Source organism: Prionailurus viverrinus, chromosome E2, assembly GCF_022837055.1.
Source record: "Prionailurus viverrinus isolate Anna chromosome E2, UM_Priviv_1.0, whole genome shotgun sequence".
In the NCBI taxonomy this organism is placed as follows: domain Eukaryota; kingdom Metazoa; phylum Chordata; class Mammalia; order Carnivora; family Felidae; genus Prionailurus; species Prionailurus viverrinus.
In genome coordinates, this window is record NC_062575.1 from 6,674,282 (window position 1) to 6,700,389 (window position 26,108).

Consider the following 26,108-nt stretch of genomic DNA (forward strand, 5'->3'; position numbering starts at 1 on the left):
AGAGAGCACAAGCAGGGGAGGGGCAGAGAGAAAGGGAGACACAGAATCCGAAGCAGGCTCCAGGCTCTGAGCAGTCAGCACAGAGCCCGATGCAGGGCTCAAATTCACAAATGGAGAAATCGTGACCAGAGCCGAAGTCAGACGCTCAACTGACTGAGCTGCCCAGGTGCCCTTAAGCTTACATCTTCTTAGCAGAATACTGAATATATGATTTATAAGGAGCCCAACCATATAAAACTAAACCAACTCAAAAATGTTATGCATAAAAGAAAAAAACTCTTACTATAGTAAATCATTAAGAATGATCATATTTGGGTTGCAATCCTCGAGTGATTTATGTTCTTTCCCTTTTTTATGTTCTAAATTGTCTCTAATTAAGGAGAATTACTTTTATAATAAACAGTGTTTTTGATTGATTGGCTAAATAACAACAGCAAAATGTGCACACAAACACACATATACATGGATTAAATAAGGAGTGAAAAGCAAGGGGGAACATTACTATTCAAACACCCTTCTCTTTTAACAGCTTCCAAATTTGTTTTCTAATAAGACTCAATCACAGCCATGATCTATGACAGGTAGCAGCCCAACCTAACCAGAGAATTGACTCAGATGGTAACTTCCCAAGCCATGGTTACACTCTGGCTGTCACTTCAGCTCTGGAAGCATTGGCCGGGGTCAGCAGCTGGGCATTAAGGTATGCAGACCAAGAAGAAGAGAATTCAGAACTCTAAGCTCACTGAAAATCCAACCAGTCTTTCTTACCAGGTATTTGTGGGCTTGACGGAGCTTACCCCGGAAAGCAAATTTCCTCTCTGCTGTGTGTTGTTGCATTCTGTAGGCTTAAGTTCATTGTTTCCAATTGAATTTTGCTTTTTAATTGCAGTGTGTTCAGGTAAGCATGTTCTTGCTGAGGCATTAGGGAAAAAAAAACAGCTCAATGGAGGCCCACTGATTCACCACCTGGTGGGTACATTGTCTCTCCATGAACAATTCACTCTTTGCGTACTTGAAGGAAAAGCTACGGCATCATGGAACAAGTCAGCACTGCACCCCCAGCAACTACTAGCACACACACACACACACACACACACACACACACACACACACACACAAAAGGTAGCGTTCCTTCTGAGTAATAGCCATTCATCTATATCCTGTGTGGCATCATGAGATATAAATGCCAAAGGCTACTAGTGTCCTTTTGCATGTTACCATTTTGCAGACAGCTTCCTCAATTGGCGGGTTCAGCCTGGCGTCCATAAAGACACAGGTACCTTCCTTTATTCTTCCTTCCTCCCTGATGCAGAGGGCATGATGCCTTTTTAATACCCCACTTCCTAACACATGAGGATACAGTATATAAAACCTGCCATCTGGCTCTTTCTTTTTTTGATGAAGCCATTTACATTTTCTTAGTATAATTAGTATTGCACAGTAACTTGTCAATATTCTTCTGCCATGGCACCAAATAACAGTTTAAGTATACCTGCAACTTTGATGATTTATTTGTTGCAGCATGCTTTCAAGCACTGGTGATGGATAATTACCAGGGAGATTATTACATGGTGTTGGGTTAATTAAATATGATAAAGCCATTTGCCTGTGACATGATGGGTCTGTTTCAATCTAAATGGTATAAAATGGTCAGACTCGTCAAAGGCAACATGGTGACCCCACAGAAGATTACACCCAACCAAAATAGAATCCTGCTAATGATGTTTCTGAATTTGATGTTCCATCTCGATTTCACTAGCTGTCTTTTTAATCAGAGAGATGTCATTACAATGATCGCTCTTGAACATTCATGCCCAGCCCTCATGAGAAAGCGGGGACCTTCAAACTACCTTGAAATGTTGGCAAAATACAAAATATTAAAGGTGTAAAAGGGAGTCTGCTGGCACCAAATTACTTCTGTTCTTCTTTGTTAGAGTGAATCAGAGTCAGTCTTAATTGAGCACAGCCTGCTGGATTAGGGGCTAAGAAACAAGAAGAGGTAAGAGACTGAGGTCCAGGGGCTGCTGGACAACTTCCCTCCTCTAGTGGAGATACCAATGGGCTGCAAACAGCCCTAAGCACCAGGCTAGAAGTGTGACGGACACACCTTTGGGGACAATGTTTTCCATTTTAATTTTAGAGCAACAAGAACAGAGATTGGTACTCTACCATATTTTTGACGACAAAAAAGTACAATGAACATTAATGGCTGGATGCTACCTTGCTATGATAATAAAATGGCAATAAAATGGAAATAGTCTCCATTGCTCAACTCCCATTTCCTTCGCACAGATGACAGATATAACTGCTGCAAGCCTACCGTGGCTGAAATGATCAATTCAGTCAAATACACACTAAGTAGAGCCCCCCAAATATCAATAACACTAATTGCAAGAATGACTGACCAGGTAAGGGGCATCATTTGCAATCAGTAGGTATCTATTGAGGTCTCCCACATGCAGATCACCGTAGTCAACAAAATAAACATCTTATAAAACTGTCTTGGTCAATAATAAGAGACTGACTACCTTGCAGTTTACTTGAGGAAATAAGACCTATGTTTCATGATTGTGTAGCAAAGACGAGCATTCTCACCACTCACAAGGAAAATCAACCTAGTTCCTCAGTAAAATTTAGCCAACTTCCCTGAGAAAGCAATTACAATCCTGATAGCTTCCCTTGTCTCCTTCCTGAACCAGAAGCCCCAACCCATCTCACACTCACTACTCTGACAGAGCTGATCTCCCTGACTTCCTCTCCTTCTCTCCTCACTCCTTTTCTCTTTAGAGTCTTGCAATCATCACTCTGGTTTAACTTCTTTTGGCTCTTGTAAGTGAAGAGTGCCCCACCCTGGGAACCCATGCTAGAACATGAACCCCTGTGTGACAGCCTCCCCATTCCTTACTTTCCCCCAGTCCATGATTACCAACAGCAACAGCAGCAATTAACGTGCCAACAATTCAATGACCAAAGGAGAAAGAAAGAGCTCAGGCAGAAACTCGCCAGGATTGCAGGCAAGCGCTGGATTGGCGCTGAGCCCTGAAGGAAAGGCAGTAAGTGAACAGGTGGAATCCAGGGCCTGGTGGGCAGGGAGAGTGCGAGCAAAGGCACTTATCTGGGAAAGTCAAAGGCCAAGCATGGGGGGATTCAAGTGTGCTTGGCACAAGGAATTTTAGTTTCACATCAAGGCAAGGTATGAGTGCAAAGATTCTAGCCTGCAGGAGTACAAATATTTCGACATGTGTGAATCTTAAAAACATGCTGAGTGCCTGGGTGGCGCAGTGGGTTAAGCGTCCGACTTCAGCCAGGTCACGATCTCGCGCTCCGTGAGTTCAAGCCCCGCGTCAGGCTCTGGGCTGATGGCTCAGAGCCTGGAGCCTGTTTCCGATTCTGTGTCTCCCTCTCTCTCTGCCCCTCCCCCGTTCATGCTCTGTCTCTCTCTGTCCCAAAAATAAATAAAAAACGTTGAAAAAAAAAATTAAAAAAAAAAAAAAACATGCTGAGTGAAGAAAGCTTACAGAAGAGTCCATGGTTTGTGATTCTACTCATACCATGTTCTAGAACAGACAAAACTAATTTCATGGTAGAAAACAGAGCAGTGTTTGCTTTTGGAGTGGTAGCAGGTCAAATTTGGCTGGGAGAGACTTGAGGGACCTTTCTAAGATAATGGGAATTTTCTATATCTTGACAAGGTTTGGATTATATACAGGTGTGCGTTTGTTAAAACTTGGAGAACACGCATTTCAGATTTATGCCTCTCACTGCACGTTCATCAAAAGAGAAAAAAAATATATACATAAATGTTGAACTTTAGTTAATAATATGCATAATGGAATGTTTAGGGAGAAATTATACTGCACTTTACTTTCAAATGCATCAAATGGAAAATATAGACTGGATTAATGGACAGATAGAGGGAGTGACAGGCAGAAAAGCAAGTGGTAAAAATGTCAGTGGTAGAATCTAGGTGGTGAGTGCACATGTGCCCACTGCAAAATTCAACTTCTCTTCGCTTTGAAGATTTTGATGATAAAATGTTGCTTTTTTAAGAAAAAAATTGCGTGTGGGGCACAGATGAGCCTTGAAGTTAAGGTAAATATTACATTTTACTGTCAAAAAACCCCCTGCATTTTGCATTGAGGAATGCTGGGAAGAAAGCAATTTTTCAGAGATTTAGTCAGATTTATTGGAATGTATTAGATAATGATATGCAGTAAAGACCAGTAACAATGACGGCTGTCACTATTACTGGCACATATCAGCTGCTGTCTTTGTGTCAAGCTCCGGGCTAACAGTCCCATTTAATTCGACAACAACCCTAAAAGAGAGGTATTAATATCCCCACTTTTTTGAGGAAGAGACTAAGCCTCAAAAGATTGACTGACTTGCCCAAAGCGAATCAGGCAGAAGGTTGTAGAGCTGAGGTTCAAACCCAGGCTTAGGTAGGCATATATTGGGGACACAGATAGCAACTGGCAGAACCAGGATTTGGACCCTGGACTATATGCTCCAGGATCCAAGGAGCATCTTTGGTCTTTGTTGTAACAGCCTGTAGTTACCCTGGGCAGGGCAATATATTCTTAATCTCAGATGGGATCCCAATTCCATCCAGAGTTGAGGAGAGAGTTTCACTCTCTCCAAAATGTTCTCAACTTGGTGTTAGACAGATCAGCTTTGGACTTCTGGGTTTTTGGAGTTTTGGATTTATGGGTTTTGCAAATTATTCTTAGTGCATCTTGACCTAATTTCTACAAATTTTCCTTGACTGGAAAAGAGGTTTACACTAGGGGCACCTGGGTGGCTCAGTCAGTTAAGCAACCAACTCTTGATCTCGGCTCAGGTTATGATCTCACAGTTCTTGGGTTTGAGCCCAGCTCAGAGCCCGCTTGGGATTCTCACTCTCTCTCTGCCCCTCCCCCGCCTGCTCTCTCTCAAAATAAGTAAATAAACATAGGAAAAAGAGGTTATACTAGACATTCCAAATAGCACAAAACAGTTTAGCAAAAGCCTAAAGAAGCCTCCTGCCCTGTGTGACAAGAGTGATTTTAGGAGTGCCTGGGTGACTCCATTGGTTAAGCGTCTGATTCTTGATTTCAGCTCAGGTTATGATCTCACCATTCATGAGTTGGAGCCCAGCATTGGGCTCCACACTGACAGTGCAGAGACTGCTTGGGATTCTCTTTGTCCCCCTCTCTCTGCCCCTCCCATGAGCATGCACGCTCTCTCTTCCAAAATAAGTAAACTAAACTAAAAAAAAAAAAAAAAAAAGACCAATTTTAATGGTAGTCTTTCAGACTGTGAAGTGTGGTGGTGAGCAACAGGAAGCTCTTGGAGACACCTCATTCCTTAAATTTGTTAAAAACAAAACACCACTGTAGGATACAGAGTCACCATGTATTCCCCTAGGAAGCGTGGTCTTATATCCTGATTTTCCACAACTGTAAGGAGGTGATTTTATTACACGCTATTTAATCCCTGGGAGAATCTGTCCTCTTTCATGATGAGGATAATTCCATGTAATTCTCAAGTCATTACAAGGAGAAACCCATGCCTGGGAACCCACAGGGCCTGGCCCCGAGTAGACACTCAGTGCAAGCTTGTTTCCTTTCCATTCTCTCCTCTGGTCCACAGGAAGAGAGGACACTGAGAGAGTTAGCCTGTGAAATACTCCTCAGAGGTATGTTTAACACCAGAATTAGCAATTATGCCTCCCTTAGAATACCTTTCCAATGAGACTCTCATAGTATAAAAAATTACATGCTTATGAAGGTAATTATTCTTTTTATGCCACACGATTTTCTCGTAACAGATGCCACTCACAATATAGATTCCCCATTGATACTGGTATGAGACAGTGCCTGCACTGGGTAGGAGCAATGGGGGTAATCAGCAGGGAGATGTGGTGGGTTTTCAGGCAGAAACAATACAGTCTATGATTTTGACGGTTAAAATTGAAGGAGTGGAGAATCAATTTCCATTTAATACTTTCAGAGCTGGGCACTCAATGGAAACTTGTTGAATTGAGCTAAAGATGAGGGGATTTTTCACAAGATGCAAAGTGGCAGTATCTTTACAAGGAAACCCTTATGGTTCTGGAGGGGTGTATAGTGTCAGTAATTGGGACCTCAACTCGAGGCGTTTAGCTGACAGAATTGTGAAGAACTTTGCTGCAGATCAAAGGACCCAAATACTAGTCTCTTGAAAATCGAAAGAAACGATGGCATTCAATTTGGCCTGATACATCCACAAACTATGTGGAGGTGAGGTGAATCCATGAAGAAATGAATGAAGAATTAATGAAGTGATGATAAACTTAGTTCAGCCTCCTGGGATAAGGGGGTACAAATCTGTAACCAAAATTCACTCCAAAATGATACATGTCTTTCATTCCTTATCCAACACACATTTACTGAGCACCTGCTATGTTCTGGGTCCCACGCTATGACCTCAGATACATCCATGAAATAAATGGATACAAACTGTACCTTGTAGTTTTTAACCCTGTCAAGGAGGCAAACTGGGTCTCAAAATGCCCCCTCTGCTCTCACATCTGCTTCCCCTGCACCCCCAAATTTGTAGTCCCGTTTCCAGATTTGATTTGAGCCTTCTCCTTCCACTTTTCCTTCCAGTCTTGTCTTTGGAGGAAAAGAACCCATACAGACAGAATCAGAACCTTTTCTAGCAGGTCAGAGGCAGAGGAGGGCCTCGTTCCAGACATGCATTTGTTTTAAAATATGCATAATACATAGAAATTTTACTACTACCCAGCCTCCGGCTGGTATACTTCTTACGCTCTTCAGTCATGATCTCACCTAATCCTCCACGAAGACTGACAGATAGGTACGATTTGTATTGTTATTATTATTATTACTGTTAGAATAGTTATCCCTCATTTACAGTTGAGGAAACAGGCAGCACATGATTGCAGCTTTTCTATTGTCATGGGCCTCAGAATTAGGGCATCTAGAAATTGAACTCGGCTGTCAACTATTTGGTTTTCTTTTTTTTTTTTTCAACGTTTATTTATTTTTGGGACAGAGAGAGACAGAGCATGAATGGGGGAAGGGCGGAGAGAGAGGGAGACACAGAATCGGAAACAGGCTCCAGGCTCTGAGCCATCAGCCCAGAGCCTGACGCGGGGCTCGAACTCACGGACCGCGAGATCGTGACCTGGCTGAAGTCGGACGCTTAACCCACTGCGCCACCCAGGTGCCCCAACTATTTGGTTTTCAATACCATAGTCTTACCTCTCTACCCCTTTCATTTTAAAACTTAGGGGCTCGTTTGTATATCAAATGGATGGCCATGAATTAAAGTGTTTTTATTTTTTCAATAAGTATGTATTAAATGCCAAACATGTGCAGACACTTTTTTTAATGTTTATTTTTGCTTTTTGGGAGAAAGAGAGAGCATGCAAGCAGGGAAGGGGCAGAAAGAGAGGGAGACAGAGGATCTGAAGCAGCCTCTGCACTGTCAGTATGGAGCCCGGTGCAGTGCTTGAACTCATAAACTGTGAGATCATGACCTGAGCCGAAGTGAGACACTTAGCCGACTGACACTGTGCATTTTTCAGAAAAAAAGAATGTCTTTTGACTTAAATTGTTGGTGCAGTAGCTTGGATAGCCGTGTGTACCTTTTCAGTCTTCCATTCGTTCGGCAAATTGTTACTGGATGCTCAGTACATCCTCCTAGGGCTCGGGATGAAACAGGGACCAAAATGGGTAAAGAGCCAGCACTCATGGGGCATGCATTCTAGAGGAGGAGCTGGAAAATAAACACCTTTTACAAATTTACTATGTCAGAATGTGCTATGCCCTGGGGAAAAGTAAAGCATGGGAAGGAGCCAGAGAATGACAGGAGACAGAAGGGATAGGCCAGTTGATACAAGATGACCTCTGTACACAGGGGACATTTTGGCAAACACTAATTAAAAGGAGGAACAAGCCAGGAGGATATGAAGGGGGTGCATTCCGAGCAGTCAGAACAGCACGTGGAAAGGCCCTGTGGTGAACTGGAGCCTTGTGTGCTCTAGGACTAGCAAGGAGTCTAGGGAAGCTGAAATCCCATATTCGTGTGTTTAAATAAAATCTACAAGTGTCAAGGTGCTGGCTATTTTTCACAGAGTAGCGCCAGGGAGGTCCTGCTTTGTACTTCCTATCTTAGAGCAGTTTGTGTACCACCAGAGAGCACGGGAGACAATTATTTTTCCTGAAAAAGTCATTAAGCCACTTTCATCACTCCACAACAATGGCTGCATAATGAAGACAGTGCCCACCCAAACCACCCAGGGCATCCCCAAGAGCGAGAGCCTGCTGATTAGAAAGACATTTATAAACAGATACAGAGCATGCAGCCCCCTCCCTCTCCCTCCAACATAGCAGGTCTTTACTTTGAGCCCCCAAGGCTTTCCAGGGAATCTCTCTCCCAAGTCCAGCCTGCATGGAAGCAGTGACCCAAGCAGGAGCATGGCCATCACTGAGAGCCCAAGACAGAGGGAGCCGCAGATAGAAGCAGCAAAGCTGAGAGTTTGGCTTCTAATGAGCGGAAAGTTAAAGTTGGTTGGAGTCATTAGAATTACTGACTTAAGGGTTTATTAAATAACATCCTCTCACATATATATTCTATTAATACTCTCTGGTAGCTCTAACAGTGTTTGAGAACTGTGTGCATTAAGAGATAATATTTTAGAAAAGTCATGGGTAAATTTTGTGCCAACAAGTACAAGCCTGAATAATTTCTCTTTTATGAAATGTAGATAACAATTTAGAGGTAATCAATTTTAATGGTACAGAACTAAGAAATCTTGAGAATTTTAGTATCTTCGGAGGAGAAAGAAAGAGAACCTTAGTAATCATTGCATCCAATCCCCAAATTGCATCCTGGGAGAAAGCAAAGCAGTGTGGGTGAAGGCCAAAGTGAAGGTCACTGGGGGATAGAAGGGGACACACCGGTTCACCCATGTGCTCCTGCTTCCCTTCATGCCGCTGACTTGAGATTCCACTTTGCAAGCTCCCTCAACAAACTCTGTAAAAAATTCAGCGATCCTGTCAAGTGTTTAAATTGCCATTTCTCTGCCTTTTAGCTTTTGTGCCTTTAATGCATGATGGGTCATCTCACCTGTGAGAACTCAGTGTCAACACAAGGCACTTTTTTTGTACTCTAAAAATATTGTGTGTGTGTGTATCGTGTGTATATATAGTGTGTATGTCTCTGTGTGTGTGTGTGTGTGTGTGTGTGTGTATATCTGATACGTAATCAGATATATAATCAGATAAACCAAGGGGAAAAAATTTTAGGCATCACTCCAAATTTCACAGCTCTGAACCATTCTTATTTCCCCGCCCCCCCTCGAAAATATGTCACATTCTGCTCCTGACAATGCAGCATGGAGAAATGCTAACTTGAACAAATGGAAGTTGTTGAGATAGGAAACGAGTGAAGAATAAAATATTTTCTGTAAGTTTGCATGGCTTTTCATCATGCCTAAATCATAATCGCTAACCCCCAGTTTGCTCTTACCTTCTCGTAAGCTTACCCAGTGTGTTCGTAATGTGATGCCATGTGCTGAAAGCAACTGACCCCAGATAATTTATCAAGAAGTAGTCCCCTGGGGTGATGGGCATTGAGGAGGGCACCTGTTGGGATGAGCACTGGGCGTTGTATGGAAACGAATTTGACAGTAAATTTCGTATTAAAAGAAAAAAAGAAGAAGTGGTCCTGGGCAGAAGGAATACGGAAGCTGAGTTCAGACACTGCTGATTCTGAACACCAGACATTGGCTAGCCTCCCAAAACACTGTTCCTCAGTATTCTCATCTGAGAAATGACAATTTGAGTGTTTGTCCTACAGGTTGCAAGTCAGACAGAAATAATGTATGTTCCCTGCTAGGATGGTTCTCAGCATCCAGCGGAGATAATAAATACTGTAAAACCTGACACATTTCTATAAATAGAATCCCAAATATGAATCACTTAAAATAAGAGGTTATGACACCATGATAAAAATATTTTTCCACTTCTGTCTATATTGTATAAAATCATTAAGCAATAGTGAATCATTTTTTAAAATTTTTGAATGTTTATTTATTTTGAGAGAGAGAGAGAGAGAGAGAGAGAGAGAGCGAGCATGAGTGGGGGAGGGGCAGAGAGAGAGGGAGACACAGAATCCGAAGCAGGCTCCAGGCTCCGAGCTGTCAGCACAGAGCCGGACATGGGGCTTGAACTCACAAACTAGTAGATCATGACCTGAGCTGAAGTCGGACACTCAACCGACTGAGCCACCCAGGCGCCCCTCCTTCTGGATTTTTATACATTTTCCCCCCAGTTTCTTATTGTTGTCTTACTTTTAGTTTGACAAGGTTTTTTTTTTTTTTGGCATCTTTATTATGTCTCTAAAAATATTCATCCAGTCTGTTTTATCAATTGGACTTCCTTGTAAGCTTTCTGTGGCTAAAAATAAGCTTGAAAGTTTTTTTTTTAATGTTTATTTTTGAGAGACAGACAGTTGCGAGCAGGGGAGGGGCAGAGAGAGAGGGAGACACAGAATCCGAAGCAGGCTCCAGGCTCTGAGCTGTCAGCACGGAGCCCGACGCGGGGCTTGAACTCACAAACCGCGAGATCATGACCTGAGCTGAAATCAGACGCTTTACTGACTGAGCCACCCAGGTACCCAACAATACTGAATCTTGCACTGGATTAATTGACAGGAAGTATATCAAATGATCATGATGTGACTTTTTTTTAAATGTTTATTTTTGAGACAGAGAGAGTGTGAGTGAGCAGGGGAGGGGCAAAGACAGAGGGGGACAGAGAATCCAAAGCAGGTTCCGCACTGACAGCAGTAAGCCCTGTTCAGGGCTCAAACCCACTTGCTATGAGATTATGACATGAGCCACTCAGGGGCCCCATGATGTGTCCACTTTCTAAACCCAATGTCCCTCCCCACCTCCCAGTAGAAGGTAAGAATTCAACTCTCCCCCTTTTGAGAACTGGCCAGGCAGAGGACAACACTAACCGCCCATTGCCAATCCTATTATCTCCAAATCTGTGTTACTGCTCCGGTTGTACAGTCCACCTTCCCTTCGCCTGCTTAGTAAGTACCAATGATGAGCTGTGTACTTACGTCCATCACAAACACTCCTAGGCTTGGAACAGCCCTGAAAAAGGTACCCAGGACAAGATTTTCGTTCCAGAAAAACCCCAAGCCTGGGAGAATTGTGTAATAAAACGTTTTTTTCAAAGAAAGGGTTAAAGCAGACCGCTCTTTGCAAATTTGTAACTACATAATCAATGCAAATGATAAACGGTGTCATTGATTTTTTTAATTGGCGTGTTTGAAAAGACATGATAGATTCTTTTTTCATGATAAATTCTTAATTAAAAGAAAAGTATAATAAATACAGGACTTCACCTTTGAAAAAGTGAGTGCAGCTTGATGGAAGGGTTGTAAGGAAAGGCTGAGACTGCTGAATTATGGAAACAGAGGCACAAGGCAGCAAGATGAAGGAAATCACCCAATAAGCACTTCTAAGGGGGGAGTGTTTGGCCAAGTGAATCAAAAGGAGAAACTTGTGTGGACTGCACATAAACCATTCTGGATTCATCTGAGGCTTGGTGCATTCAGCTTGTTAGTACACTTTCATTTAGCTGAAGCTTCTTGGTGGTGCAAGCAATCAGTGTTCTGGGGAATACTGCATATAGACCAAAATAATTTTTATGCTACTGCTATTCCCCAAATCAATTGCCTATGAGCTTGTTTGCATTATAAAAACATTCGGTGTAGATCAGGTTTTATTTCGATGAACACCTTAATACATGGCCCCTACATAGATAGCTTATGATCTTCCTTGAAATGGGTATATGTCATTGTCATAGTTTGGGTTCCCCCAAAAGCAGAACCTGAGACAAGGACTTTGGCAGAGGTAATATATTTGGGAAATTATCCCAAGAAGCACAAGTAGAAAAATGAGGCAGAAAAGGGAGATACAAATAAAGTGCCTACAATGATCAGGTTCGTGCTGTCTGTGGGCAACTGGGGCCCAAACCCAAAGGGAACCCTTTGTAAAACCATGTAGCACATGACACAAAATTGTCTCCTAGGAGGCTGGGGAAGCTGGAACATTTATCACAGACCTCCATCTGTTGAGAGTGACCCCAGAGTTAACTTCTCATTTCCAGAACTCACCTGCTTGCTGCTTAGCAAGCTCCCAGTGCTGAGAAAGCCCTTAGAGAAGAGAGACAGAGACCTCTGAGGTGCTGCAAACTGTCTACCTCATGTCTACCTCATGTAGATTCATGTGGGTGAATCTGGGTGGGCCAATGGGTTAGCTGGAGGAGAAACAAAGGGCTGTTGCACACAATTAAGGAAAGGCTAGCAAGAGTTTCACAGATTTACTCGTGAGTAATTAGAACTGAGAAGAAGTGAGGTGTGCCAATTCAGGTTATTATCACATCCAAGGCTACCATGCCCACATTTCAATGATCAGTTAAGGCTTACTGGGTTGATCATGACTCTATCTACTGACAAACAGAACTATCCCAATGCCTGACATGCTCATAGGCCATTTATAAGGAAGTGCACAAGTCTACATTCCTTCGTGCTGAAGGAGCCCTAGGTGGTTCCTTAAGCAGAGGTGGCTATGTTCTGTACCACATGATCCCTCCTCTGGACAATGCTGACTGGCTCACGGCAGCCATGTTCTGTACCACATGACTCACCTCTGGACACTGCTGATTGGCTCATAGTGCCCATGTAACCTAAGAACAGCCCTTCTATAGGCTGCCCAATGCTACAAAAGCTCTGCCCAATCAGACTCTCCCCAGGAATTTTAGGCAAATGTGAAAAGGTTGCTCCGCTGAAAGGAGGCATGTACTAGACACAGAAGCAAAGCAAAGAGAATGTTATCAACAGTTTTCTGAGCCAAGATACAGCTCTAGCTGGGAATATAACTCTCCCTCCACTTTGTCAACCAGCTTCCCATCTCTGGGAGGCCTGGATGTCCAGCTCTTCCCAAGTTCCCTGAGATCCTCACGGCCCTTATTTCTTGAATTCCTGTTACTTTAAGATAATCTGAGGATGTCCCTTTTTTCTTGCAGTTCAAATACCCAGGTTAACATGCCCGGAGAATATTTACCACCCCCCTAGTTTCATCCAGTTCTTTTCTCATTTGGTACAAGGAAAATGTCCCTTGGGGTCTAGGCACTCAGTGCTGGGGTCTCTGCACCCACCAGACCATTGCTTTGTTAATGGGTCCAGTCTTTCTTGCCTTTGCCAGGCTGGAGGGTCATCAACAAAGAAGTGTATCATCTCCAAACAGCCCAAAAGGCAAAGCCACTACCTAGGCATTCACACACCTGCCAGAGAGACTTCCAGTCCCAAGAGGGTTTGATAGTAACATTTTAAGATGCTCTGGCATTACCAAAGCTTTCATTTCCAAGCTACAATAGTCAGACTGCTTCCATCTGATCAATTACCTAGAAATTGAGCTTTAAACCAAAAGCTAAGTTATTCTGGAAGCCCTCCGGGCAATGCAACTATCTCTTGCAATTAAATGTTGACATAATTCTTTCAGAGCTACAGCCTTGCTTTTGCTCCAAGCCTTCCTTCCAGGCATGTTAAATCTGCCCAATCCTCAGGTAAACATTCTTTGAAAACCTCTGAGCAAATGGCAAAGATCTTGGGGTTTGGGGGTTTTGGGGAGTACTTCAAATATCGAGAAAACTGTTCAGACACAAATGAAGGTGGTTGTGGTTATTTATTCAAGGGTCTGTAAAGTGCCTGCTACAAGCCGACCTTGAGCAAAACTACAAGGGTACTGAGAGAAGTAAGAAGTGGTCCCTGTCTCAGAGGAGTCTGAGTAGGTAGGATGAAACACAGGAGAGTGGAGACACTACCGTAGAACCTGAGCATATTCTGACCTCAGTATGAACTAAGAACTGTGTGGGAACCAAGGACAAGAACGGCTGAGTCCCAGAGAGTTGGCAAGGTGAGGGAGTGCTAACATTCAAGGGCTCCTGATGGATGAGTAGGAATTTGTCAGGGAAAGAAGGAAAAATAAAAGGTCAGTCCTTCAAAGCAGATATGTGTCAAGAAGTGCTATAGGTGGGGCTCCAGTAGTTAGAGAAGTCTAAAATCTCTGGCCTCATAAAGCTTATCAGAACCAAATTCGATTGTGTGGAAAGCATGTTAACAATGGCAAGGGGATGGTCGCACATTGCTGAGGGTTGTTTTGGCTGTCATTCTGAACATGAGATAACTTTCTGTTCTAAGAGGAGCTCACAAGAGCAGGATCTTTTGGGGCAAGGAATTGCTCACCTATCTACAGTGCCCAATCATGTTGGTTACCAGGCAGGTTAAAGGAGACAGTACATGGGAAGGACCAAACATGGCACCTGGTTTGTGGTAAGACATCAACAAATGATGGCTATTATTACTAGATGGTCCAAATACGTGAATCATTACTTGTCTCCCTATCAGAAAGATATAAGTTTTCACTTGCCCTTCATGGAAGCATATAGTCTTCTCCTCTTTCTCCCATTTTTTTGGGGGGGGGGTGGGGGGAGTAGTCAGGGCTGTAACTAATTGTAGAAGCAGTACTTTTACACCTAACCAATAAGTTCCTGGACAAGCTACCCTAGCAACAAATTAAAGTATGCACCCTTCACAAGCTGCCGCATAGAAAACCTTTCCTTGACAGAACTTAAATATTGAACATTTTATTATTTTATACAGAGGAAGCACATGCAAGCAGGGAAGAAGAGCAGAGATTGAGAGAGAGAGAGAGAGAGAGAGAGAGAGAGAGAGAGAGAGAAAGAATCTCAAGCAGGCTTCACACTCAGCATGGAGCCCAATGCAGGGCTCAATCCCACAACCCTGAGTTCATGACCTGAACCAAAATCAAGAGTCAGACACTCAACCGACTGAGCCACCCAGCTGCCTCTAAGTATTGAACATTTTAAACTAAGTCATGGACATAGTTAAATTTGAAAACGTCACTTGCTTGACTGCCTTGGCTCAAGTCAACTGGCTTTCCCCACCAAAAACACTCTCGTAAAGTCTTCCTAGCCCATCTCTGAGCTTCAGCTGCAATTCCATGTTTTCTTCATTGTACTCATGCCACTAACCATGACTCACCATGATTTTGGCATGCAGTACATTTAACAAGGCATTGAATCAGAACCAATGCCTAAATACCCACTAGGGCCATATAATGCCCATACCCCCTAACAGTCAACCCTGCCACAATGGAGTCCCAGTGAGTGTGGCTTGGGTTTGGTTTGCTTTTGCCCCACATCTTGAAGTCAGAGATTGTATTCATAGTAATTATCAGTAAATGTCAGTTGAATGAATGAGTGAATGAACAATGCACTGAATAAACAAATAGATGTTGCACCAGGATGAAAAAAATAGGAATAGGCAATTGAAGGAAAGAAGCTAGTATCTAAGTTTTAAAAGATTTCAGAAAATTGGAGACCCCATCAGAAATAACCAACCTGAGAAAATATGGTTACAAGAAAAACTATTATTTGAACAAGATTGCTTCCTTGGAGACTTCAAATTAATCCTTCTGTGCACTCCCTTCTCTAATCTTCCCAAACATAACTTGCTTAAGCGGTTTTCTTTGTTATTCCCTGGTTTTCTCTTAATGCAATCACTGCCATCTAACTAGAGGGTCTGAAGGAAGGCTTGTAAATGCTCTGTCCCCATGAGCCATCATTTGGGGCTGAATGTAAAGGCCACATCCCCTGGAGGCCTTGTAGGTAAGCCTCAAGCATCAGAGAAATGGGGAAGATGCAGGAGAGTTGCAGCCAGTGGCTAATGGTTTGTATGGTCCCAACAGGACCAACTGGATTTGAAACAAAGAGAATGCCTGCATATATGGTATCAGGTCTGTCCATGCCAACGTAGGTGCACGCTTGTGTATTTATATGTACACACACACACACACACACACACACACACACACCACTTCGAACGAATTTGTTTTCCATGATTATAGTAATGAGGACTTTGAAACTACCACATCAGTTTGAGTTTCTCCTTAAAATACATGATTGCTCTCACAACATAATTTCAGTTACAGAAACCCAATAATGAAACAAAAATACCTCCTATGCACTTTTGGCTCATGAAGTGCCCACTGACTGTGACGAGCAGTAGTGGAGGTTTGGGGGGGTTTTTTGTATTATTAATAAAAGGATGCAAATAAAATGAGTTGGCTTTTAGAGATCATTATTGAGAGTCTAGATAGCAAAGGTCTGTGGAAGCTGTTTTTCATTATGCCATATCACCCACACAAGAAAAGGTAGAGATGCTTAGAAATCTAAATAAATTAATAAATAAAGAAAATGATAACAATATTGATCCAGCAACCCTGAATAGGGAATAACTTAATGCCTCCCTTTGTGCAAAAGCCTTGTCTCTGTCTGATAATGCTCAGAACTGGTGAAAGCAAAATGTATGTTCCATGGCAATTCTCAGGAACCTGAAACAATTCCACAAGAAATTTACCTCTTTTCCAGAAAGTAGGAAGTTGGTTAGAAAAGCCAATTCAACAACACACTTCTTTAATGCGGCAACTGAGATTAATTCAAAAGAGGGAATTTTCCCTGGCAATCTTCATCCAATCATTCATTCAACAATCATTTGTTCATCATTCAGCAAGGATTATCAATTAAGCATCCATTTGTATTTGAGAACGATAAGCAAGAAGGAGCATGGAATGTTACAATTTAGGTTTTAGAACCCTGGGGCAGAAATGGACATAAAAGGGTTTTGCAGAATGCTAAATGAGAATCAAAAGGAGGCATTAAAGTTACCATAGCTGATGATCAGGGTTGAGGGGGTTCACACCCCTCTCCCCATGCCACGAGCTATAGACAGCAACAGACAGACCTATAATCTTGACCTGCCATCCCATTAGCTTGAAGCCACCAGAAGCTTAAGCGTGAACTGAAAAATCATGGAATACTTAGACCTGAAGAGGACTTAAGAGGTCATTTAATTCAATGATTCACAACATTTCCTGAATAACGGTTTCATAAAAGAAACAGCTCATCAAACTTCAACATACGAACAGCATGAAAGAGGAGTGTTCCTGGTTGAAAGGAGAATGAGGGGCCCGGGACTCCACCAGAGCCCCTCTTCTCTTGATGCTTGGATAGCTTCTGAGGTGGACTCACAGAAGCAGTATAATATGTCTTAAAGACCAGTAATCAAAGTCAAGCCCATTTATCAGATGGCAAAACTGAGATCAGAGAGAATCAACCTTGCCCAAGGTGACAAAACTGGCATTAGACTCAAAGTCTATTCCTACCTTTGGAGGAAACGTCATTTGATTACAAAGACTGTTTTTGGAGGGAGAGAAGGATTGTTTTGGATGCCTTGAATTTGGATGCCTTGAGAGTGAAGGGTCCATGGAGCGGTATATAAGAACTAATTCAATATACAGGTCTATACCTCAGCATGGAAATAGTACCAAATTCTTAAATTTGGGTGTTGTCATCAGAGAGAGGTTAAATGATGTCCCAAGATAGGACCAAATGCCAGATAAGAGATGTTTAAAGAAGTAAAAGGAAAACAAGGACTAGAACAGACCTGAATTTTTTTTTGATAGGGAGGTATTAATGTTGAATTGTGTCAAAATAAAGTATCTGTGGGGAGGCTGACCTGGAACTTGTAGGTATTTGTTTCTTCTGCCAGTCTTTTCCCTCAATGCCCATAGCCTCTTCTGATTTTGCCTTCTGCTCACAAAGCCTGCTCCCCTGACCCCATAAGGAAGAAACAATGATGTATGGAAGACAGAATATACCATTCCCAAGAGTTCACTGGTAAATAATCAGGAATTTCATGGACCAGTTGTTACAAATAAACATAGATGTTAACAAAAATAAATTATATGATCCTAGTTTAATAAATTATCTTAAAAGCAAAGACAACAAATAATCAAAATGTGTCATTTATTAATTATTTTACTATACTTTACCATGATGTAGGCTCTTAAGGTGACTTACGCCTGTTGTATCTATGTGGAAGAAATTGTATCTAATGGGGTGAATTACTCATCTCTTCTCAACTCCGCCTTCAGTGATGCCATGTTGGTCATTTGAAATCAGCCATGGCGGAAGTACTTAGCGTGGAAAAGAGCAAATGCTACAAATTGGGACTTAGACATCTCTGGAGAGAGGTGCCCATCTCCCTGGGACCCACTATTCGGCCTCCCGGGTCCTTTGGAAGGCCCAGCTGAACTTCCTGCCTGTGTCCTCCCAGGAATCCTGTTTTCCTTAAATTTGAGTAAACATTTGCTACTTTTTTTAAGTTTATTTATTTTGAGAGAGTGCACACAGGAGTCGGGGAGGGACAGAGAGGGAGGGAGAGAGAATCCCAAGCAGGCTCTGCACTGTCATTACAGAGCCTGACTCTGGGCTTGAACCCACGAACAGTAGTATCATGACCTGAACCAAAATCAAGAGTTGGACGCCTAACTGACTGAGCCACCCAGGCACCCCAACATTTGCTACTTTCAAATGAATAACCAATGACTGAGAATTGGACATTTTCAAATGACATTTTCACATCAGATCTTTTAGAGTTAGGGCTCACATCAGTTTAGTCTTGCATTAACCAATCAAGAAATGTGCATGTATCCATACAAGACTCTGGGCTAAGTCATTTAGAAAGTGAAGGATTGCAGAGGAAATTGTTCTAGACACAAGGGGTGTGGGGGGTAAGGGAGGGGTGGAGGGAAGAGGCAGCACACCAAAGCAGGAACAGAGAAAGATTTCTTTTCTACACTTGACTTTCTATCCTTCATCGCCAGGATCTTTGAACAGAAGTTGACAGTCCTGAGAAATACACTATTAGCTCCATTACATTTCTACTTATTATTCTATTCATTGTTCTCTCACCTCAGGCCATCCTATTTACATAATGAGAAGAGATCTGGTGGAGAGGAGGGGCATGTATCAATTGTCATGGGCCTGCCTTGTTAGTTTATACTGTAAATAACACACTTGTTTCCCATCCTGCTGCTTTGGGGGACATTCTGTTAATTTCAGCCAGCCATAATCTTGTTTTTGCCAAATTTGGCAGCAGAATTTTTAGAGGAATATTCAGATGGTTAGCTGTGGTCATTATTTGATAGTGCTTTAGCCAGTATCTTTCTGGAAGACAGATACAATCAATAAGCATGCCAGCTGAGAGCCATGCTGGCCCAGGGGCCAGTTTCTATGCATTTAGACTAGAGAATGATTTCTCATACTCATGGCAGATCCACATTTCTCATCTACTCAAGGATTCTTGTGCTGATAAACATAAAGGGTTATAATAACCAGGGACAGCCATATAATTTGCAAGGCTAGGCACAAAATGAAAATGTGGGGTCTCTCTTTCAAAACACAAGCAAACTTTCTCCTTTTTTTCCTACAGTCTCTCTCTGAACCTATTGTGCTCCCTCAGGCACAGGATATTCATGGGGTATTAACTTCCAGGGTGCCTGGAGCTCTGCCCTAGGGCGCATATGCCTCAGTGAACCTGCCTGCCCCAGAGCTCAATGGTGGGAGTGAGGTGCTGAAGTGCTACCTGGGCTACAAATCAGGACTTAGACACCTCAGGGAGCAGGTAGCCAAGAACTCCTCTCAGGGTGATGAGGAGGCAGTGGGAAGTAGGGTTGCTGGTAAACGAGGCCCCAAGCCCCAGATCATGCTCCACTGTCCTACTGCATTTCATTTACAAAACAAAAAGACAAAGAAAAAAATCTATTAAGAATTTTGAGATGGTGACCACAAAGCATTAACCCCAAACATGGGGCCCCCTTCTGAGCACGTGGACCTATGCAATTGCACATGCCATATACCCATAAAGCCATTCCTCACAGTGAACTTCTTTTATCTGTCGTGGTGACACCAGTTGGTACACACCTGGCTTTGTATGTAACAGCACATGTTGAAGGTCAGATCCGATTAAGCAACAAACAAGAAATATGCTCAGGAAGAGGGGAAGAGGAGAAAAGTCCAGTTGAGTTGGCTGAGTACCAGCCCCATTACCTTTGCAAATCACCACGGGCTATCTCTCATTCCATCACTGTTATGGTTTGAGACTTACGCATCTAAATGAGGAATATTTGAAGATACTTGTTTAAGTGACCAATTCTAGGATTAAAAGTACTCAATTAGTATTTGCCAAAAGAATGCACTCAACCATAACAGAAAAGTGAAAATCGAAGTCTTTGCCTGTGCTTTGGGGACAAGGAGGCAGCTTAAGTCCGTCTCTTGCAATGTTAACAAGCTTCAAGTAGACTTAGAGAATTTCTTCTTACTGTTCTGTTCAATCCTGATCTGCTGGAAGCATTCTTTGAGACATGTTTCTCCTTTTGTTGTAAAAAACTCAGAAGTACTGCTGTTTAAGGCCTTCCTTTTCCATCTGAAGACATTCTTAAGACAACTGTAACCATAACTGAACTCCACTTTCCAGCAAGTCCCTGAAGCCTTCTTTAGTCCTATGTCAGATCATTAGTCTGGTAACACTCAGACATGAAGGGGCGAGCAAGAGAAGAAGAATCTCTTCCATGGCTTCACAAGTGGAATAACCACAGGCTCCCCAAGAAAGAGAGAGTGGGCAGTGAACCACATGATCAAGATGGAGGCTGGGTGAGACAAATACTCAAGTCCAACTCTCTGAGGTTGACTTTTCAAAAAACAAATTAAAGACCAGACATCCTTCCTGACTGTTCAGGAAACTTCTGCTCATTTAGATCAGCACCTGGCTTGTTTCCTTATTCAGCAATAAAGATATTCTTATTTCTGGCCACAGACACACACCCCTGCTCTATAACCATCTGCCTCCTGATTTCTGTTTACCACTGCCCCCTAGAGCAGTGCTGCCTTTGGAGGTAGACTCCACTCACTCAGCTTAACTTCTGCCATCCAGTAATCACACACAGGTAATCAGAAAGAGAGTCTCCTTTTGGTGGAGTACCCCCAAGGACTGTTAGTAGTGAAAGGTTGTTGAGGATTCTTAATCTGATCTTTGAGCCAAGCCAGGGCACTCTCCTCAGAACGCCTGAAGAGAAGCCTGCTGGCCTTCAGTTCCATATTTCTAGGGACAGGGAGTCCTTACTTCAGCACACACTCATTCTTTCAATCAGTCGTTGCAAAATATACCATTGAGCACCTTTGATGGGTCTGGCTGTCTGTTAGGTGATGGGAAAAATGAAAGAAGGAATGGAGGGAGGGAGAGAGAGAGAGAAGGAGGGAAGGAAGAGATAGAGAGAGAGAAGGGAAGAAAAAATGATCTGGTCGAGTGGACTATGCAAATAATTAAAATATTAATTTTAAGGAGGTTCAAGAATAGAGGCTCTTATTTACAGCAACTGCATCATCCTGGTCGCTAGTCCCAGTTTTTCTATTTTGTATATGACTTTAAGCAGTTTACAAACTTAGGCTGAGTTTCCTGATCTATAACATAGCTCCTATCTCAGAGCATTGTTTTCGGAGTAAATGAGTTATCAACATAAAGTTCTCAGGTGAAAAGCAGCCATCGTCATCATCACCATGGTGCTGTTGATGCATGTGTGGAATGTCTATGCTTTTCAATGTAATCTTATAAATATTTCTCGAATAACGCATACTCCCGCATCTCCTTTGCCCCATCCCCCCACTTCAATCTGTTCTCTACCAGTCACCAGAATAATACAAACATGCCCACCTCTACTTAATGCTTCCTTTGGCTTTCCATTTCTTTTTAACTGGACACAAATCCCCTGATTCGGCCTCCAAAGATTTTCATGATCTGTTGCCCACCTACCTCTCCAACCCCATCTATACCAGGCTCTCCCCAGGAACTCCAGCTCAACCATTCTGGATTCCTTGTATCTCTTCATGTCACAGCAACTTGGCACATGCTATTCCCTTTTCCAGAACATTTCCCTGGCCCTTAAACTCCTCCTGACCCTGCAGGTCTCAGCTCAGGTGTGACTTATTTCTCCATGGCCCCTGACTGGGCAGTTGTCCCCGCCCCCAACAGGCTGTCACAACCTCCATACTTCTCCTTTACCCTCATCATGGTGACAGCTCTACATTCACAGGCATGACTGTGGCACTCATTAATAATCCATTTCACTGCCAACACCTATAGACTCAAAGCCCCACAAGGGCATGGATTTTTGTCTTCCTTGTTCCTCCCTGGGCCCATAATCCCTATTACAGTGCTTGACATATATTAGATACTCAATAAATATTTATTATAGCACTTTTGCTTGACACAGAAAGATAAGGTAGAGATTATCATGACTGTTTCATAAAAGAAGAAATTTAGTCTCTGAAAAGTTAACTGACTTGAACAAAGTTGGACAGTGGCAGAATTGGAGTGGACACCTGGGCTTCATGAAGCTGAGATCTGTATGTCTGTCCCGCCCTTGCTTCTGCCCTTGCTCAGCCATGATCTCGCTCGGTCCTGCTTCCCAGAAGGGTTAAGAACAAATGAACCCCTTCTTCCACATTCTAAACCTGGACACATTTGAAGTGAGTTTTCCTGTTCCACCCCTGCCACCATCAAGCCTCATTTCTCTCAGTGAAGGTTAACTCAGTCTCTAAACAATTCCTCATACAGGGGATTTCTGGGCTTCCTGAGTTAAGCCTCTTTGAATGTAATATAAACTTGTACTTGTTTAAGCAAATAGAGAAGGTACTGGCACATGTAACCAGGAATTCCTAGGGATAAACTTTAGGTACAACTGGATCCAAGAATCCGAACACTCCTTCTCTCTTTTTATTCTCTCTTTTTATTCTCTCTCCATATCTTGTCTCTGTGGGGCTCCTTATCCAACTCATTGCATCCATGTGGAAGAAAGTTGGATCCTACAGTGCCAGGCTCACCTAGGCTTTGGAACTAATTATTTCTGTGGAGTGAAAATAGCCAACTCTGCAACATTCAAATTACATCCCCCAAAGAACTCTCAACTGCCCTATGTGTGTCATAAATGTGTCTCTAGACAAATCACCTAGCCCAGACAATTAGAGATCTGATTGGTCAGCTTTGTGTAGGTATCTGTTGGGATGACAGAGACACACATTTGAAAGTTCAAGCAGAATTGTTTGAAATGGTCATTAGCAGGAAGGAGAAGGTGCTGGGCAAACAAAAAAGTAGCTGTAGTCTAGCTCACACGTCTTCCACCATCTTGGCCCTGTAGAGAGGACCATCTGTTACACTTAGGCTTGTAGATAAGCCCTAATTCTCTACGTAGATTCTGACCTGTGGCAAGCACAGAGGGACTCACATGCCTCACTTTCATACAGTGCACAATTATTAACAGAATTTAGAGTTGATGAATACAAATCACCTTGCTGACTCATACTGAAGTCACAGTCCGAGGAGGAGGACGACGACGAGGAGAAACTGATCTCTGTCACATGGATTCAAAGTGCAACTCAGAGAAGAATTTCCTCTTTGCTGATGGCACTGCCCAGAGATTACTCAAAGTCCATTTTAACTGTCAAATTGCACACACAATTAAGGACACAGGCGATCATCTTGTCCTGGAAGTCAGAATAAAAGCCAATACCAAGCAAAACACACTCTGCTTAGTAAATTAACTGCCATGTGCAATTGCAGCTGAAGCCGTCTTCCGGATGGGAACATGAATTTGGTTGCAGTAATGAGACTAATTTCCTGCGGGGGTTTATGGATCCAGTCTCGTTTCCTAGTAGTTGTACGTCACACCAGGGAGAAGCATCAAAGGCCTTAGTAGAGCCCCCAGCTATGACACTTAAAGCCAGTGAATCATATATTACAAACCAGCTGCTCTCTCAGATAGGGGACACTGGAACACAGAGAACAGAGCAGAAAATTCTGGACCCACAAAGGACATATAGATGGATTTTTCTGCATTTGCAAAATAAAGGAAAAGTCATGTGAAATGTATTTCTTCAACTTGAGCCCACACTTTTTCAGGTATTCTTGACTTTGTGAAGTCATGCCTTAGTTTTTAAAAAGATAAATGTTGCCTGGTATAAACACATGGCTTGCTGTTGTGAATATAGTCTTTTTTCACTTATTCGGAGAAAAACAAGTGGGAAAGATCATTACAATTTTGTCTTTGGAATACCAATATTATGCTATTCCTAAATCCTGAGAGTTGACCTAATTCAAAACATTTGCATCATCTAGACATTTTTTTTGAAAAACATCTTTAGGGACACTAATTTGTAAATGGTTTCAAAGCCTCTGAGCTTTCAATTCAAACAACTAATTCAGGTCTAGTTAGTATCAAACAGTGATTCTCAAACTCCGATCATCAGAATTACCTGAAGAACTTGTTAAATGATAGCATGCCACTCCAGGGTTTCCAATTCAGAGGGTTTGGGATGGGACCCAAGAATTTGCATTTCTAACAAGCCCCAGGTAATGCTGATGCTGATGGTATGGGAACCATACTTTGAGAACCACTACACTAAAAAATAAGTCTCCCAATATATGAAAAAAAAATCCTTTATACCCAAAGGGTATATAAGAAGAAACCAAACCTACCTGAACAAACATTCCTCAAATATGAAAGTGCATACAAATCACCTGAGCATCTTGCTAAAGGCAGACTCATGAATTTTAGGCTTCAGGTAGGGTCTGAGAGTCTGTCTTTTTTTTTTTTTTCTAAGTAGGCTTCACACCCAGTGCAGACCGTGAGAGGCTTGAACCCACAACCCTGAGATCAAGACCTGACCTGAGATCAAGACTCAGATGCTTAATGGGCTGAGCGACCAGGTGCCCTGAAAGTCTGCATTTTTAACCAGTTGCCAGGTGATGCTGATGTTGCTGGTCTGAGAACCAGCTTGCTCCCCATGGTAAAAGAACCCATCTCTTTGGTCAAGGCAGTTATCCATGGCACAACATTTCATTCTGATTAAACAGCCCCACTGGAAATAAAGTCTTTCCATGGAGGGAGCATATTTTCTACCTTTGTGGGTCAATCACATTCTATTGGAAAATGCCTGGCATAGAGAACTAAGTTAATGTAACAACATATAATGAGTATCTACTATTTACATATCAATTTCCACTATCAGGGATACAAAAATGCAGGTGATAGGGCTGTTGTAATCATATAACTGGTCCCTAATAATTATTTTAATATTGCAGGGAGTTAACTTGTTATAAGCAGTCACCAAAGTCTAGATTATACAAAATAAAAACACAAAGCAATTGGGAATACCTCAGATCATTGTACCACTCTTGCAACTTCTATGCAAGTTGAACCATTCTTCAAAGTAAAAATCTTACAAAACCAAGTTTGGAACTTGGGGGGAGGGGGGGTCTTAGAAAAATGAGATTTTATACACATACACACAATTCACTTACAAAGATTTTAAATGAAATAATTTCCTCTAGTATGTCTCTCAGCATTTTAAATAATTTTTTTTGGAATTTTATTTTATTTTGTTTTATTTTGTTTATTTATTTAAATATAATTTATTGTCAAATTGGCTTACATACAACACCTAGTTCTGATCCCAGCAAGTGCCTTCCTCAATGCCCATCACCCATTTTCCCCTCTCCCCCAAGCCCCATCCACCCTCAGTTTGTTCTCTGTATTTAAGAGTCTCTTGTGGTTTTCCTCCCTCCCTCTCTGTTTGTAACTATTTTTCCCCCTTCCCTTCCCTCATGGTCTTCTGTTAAGTTTCTCAAGTTCCACATATGAGTGAAAACATATGGTAACTGTCCTTCTCTGACTGACTTATTTCACTTAGCATAATACCCTCCAATCCATCCACATTGCTACAAAAGGCATGATTTCATTTTTTCTCTTTGCCAGGTAGTATTCCAAAACCATCAAAACCCTAGAGGAGAAAGCAGGCAGAAACTTCTTTGACCTCAGTCGCAGCAATTTCTTACTCAACACATCTCCAATGGCAAGGGAATTAAAAGCAAAAATGACCTACTGGGACCTTATATCAAGATAAAAAGCTTTTTGCATTGCAAAGGAAACAATCAACAAAACTAAAAGGCAACCAATGGAATGGGAAAAGATATTTGCAAATGACATATTGGATAAAGAGCTAGTATCCAAAATCTATAAAGAACTTACCAAACTCAACACCCAAAAAACAAATAATCCAGTG

General features: G+C 42.2%; 1 protein-coding gene across 2 annotated transcripts in view; it reads right to left on the reverse strand.

Annotated features, from left to right (window-relative positions):
* Positions 1–26,108, reverse strand: part of CDH13 (cadherin 13) — a 1,034,896-nt gene that overhangs the window by 892,742 nt on the left and 116,046 nt on the right. The gene's annotated exons all lie outside the window — the stretch shown is intronic.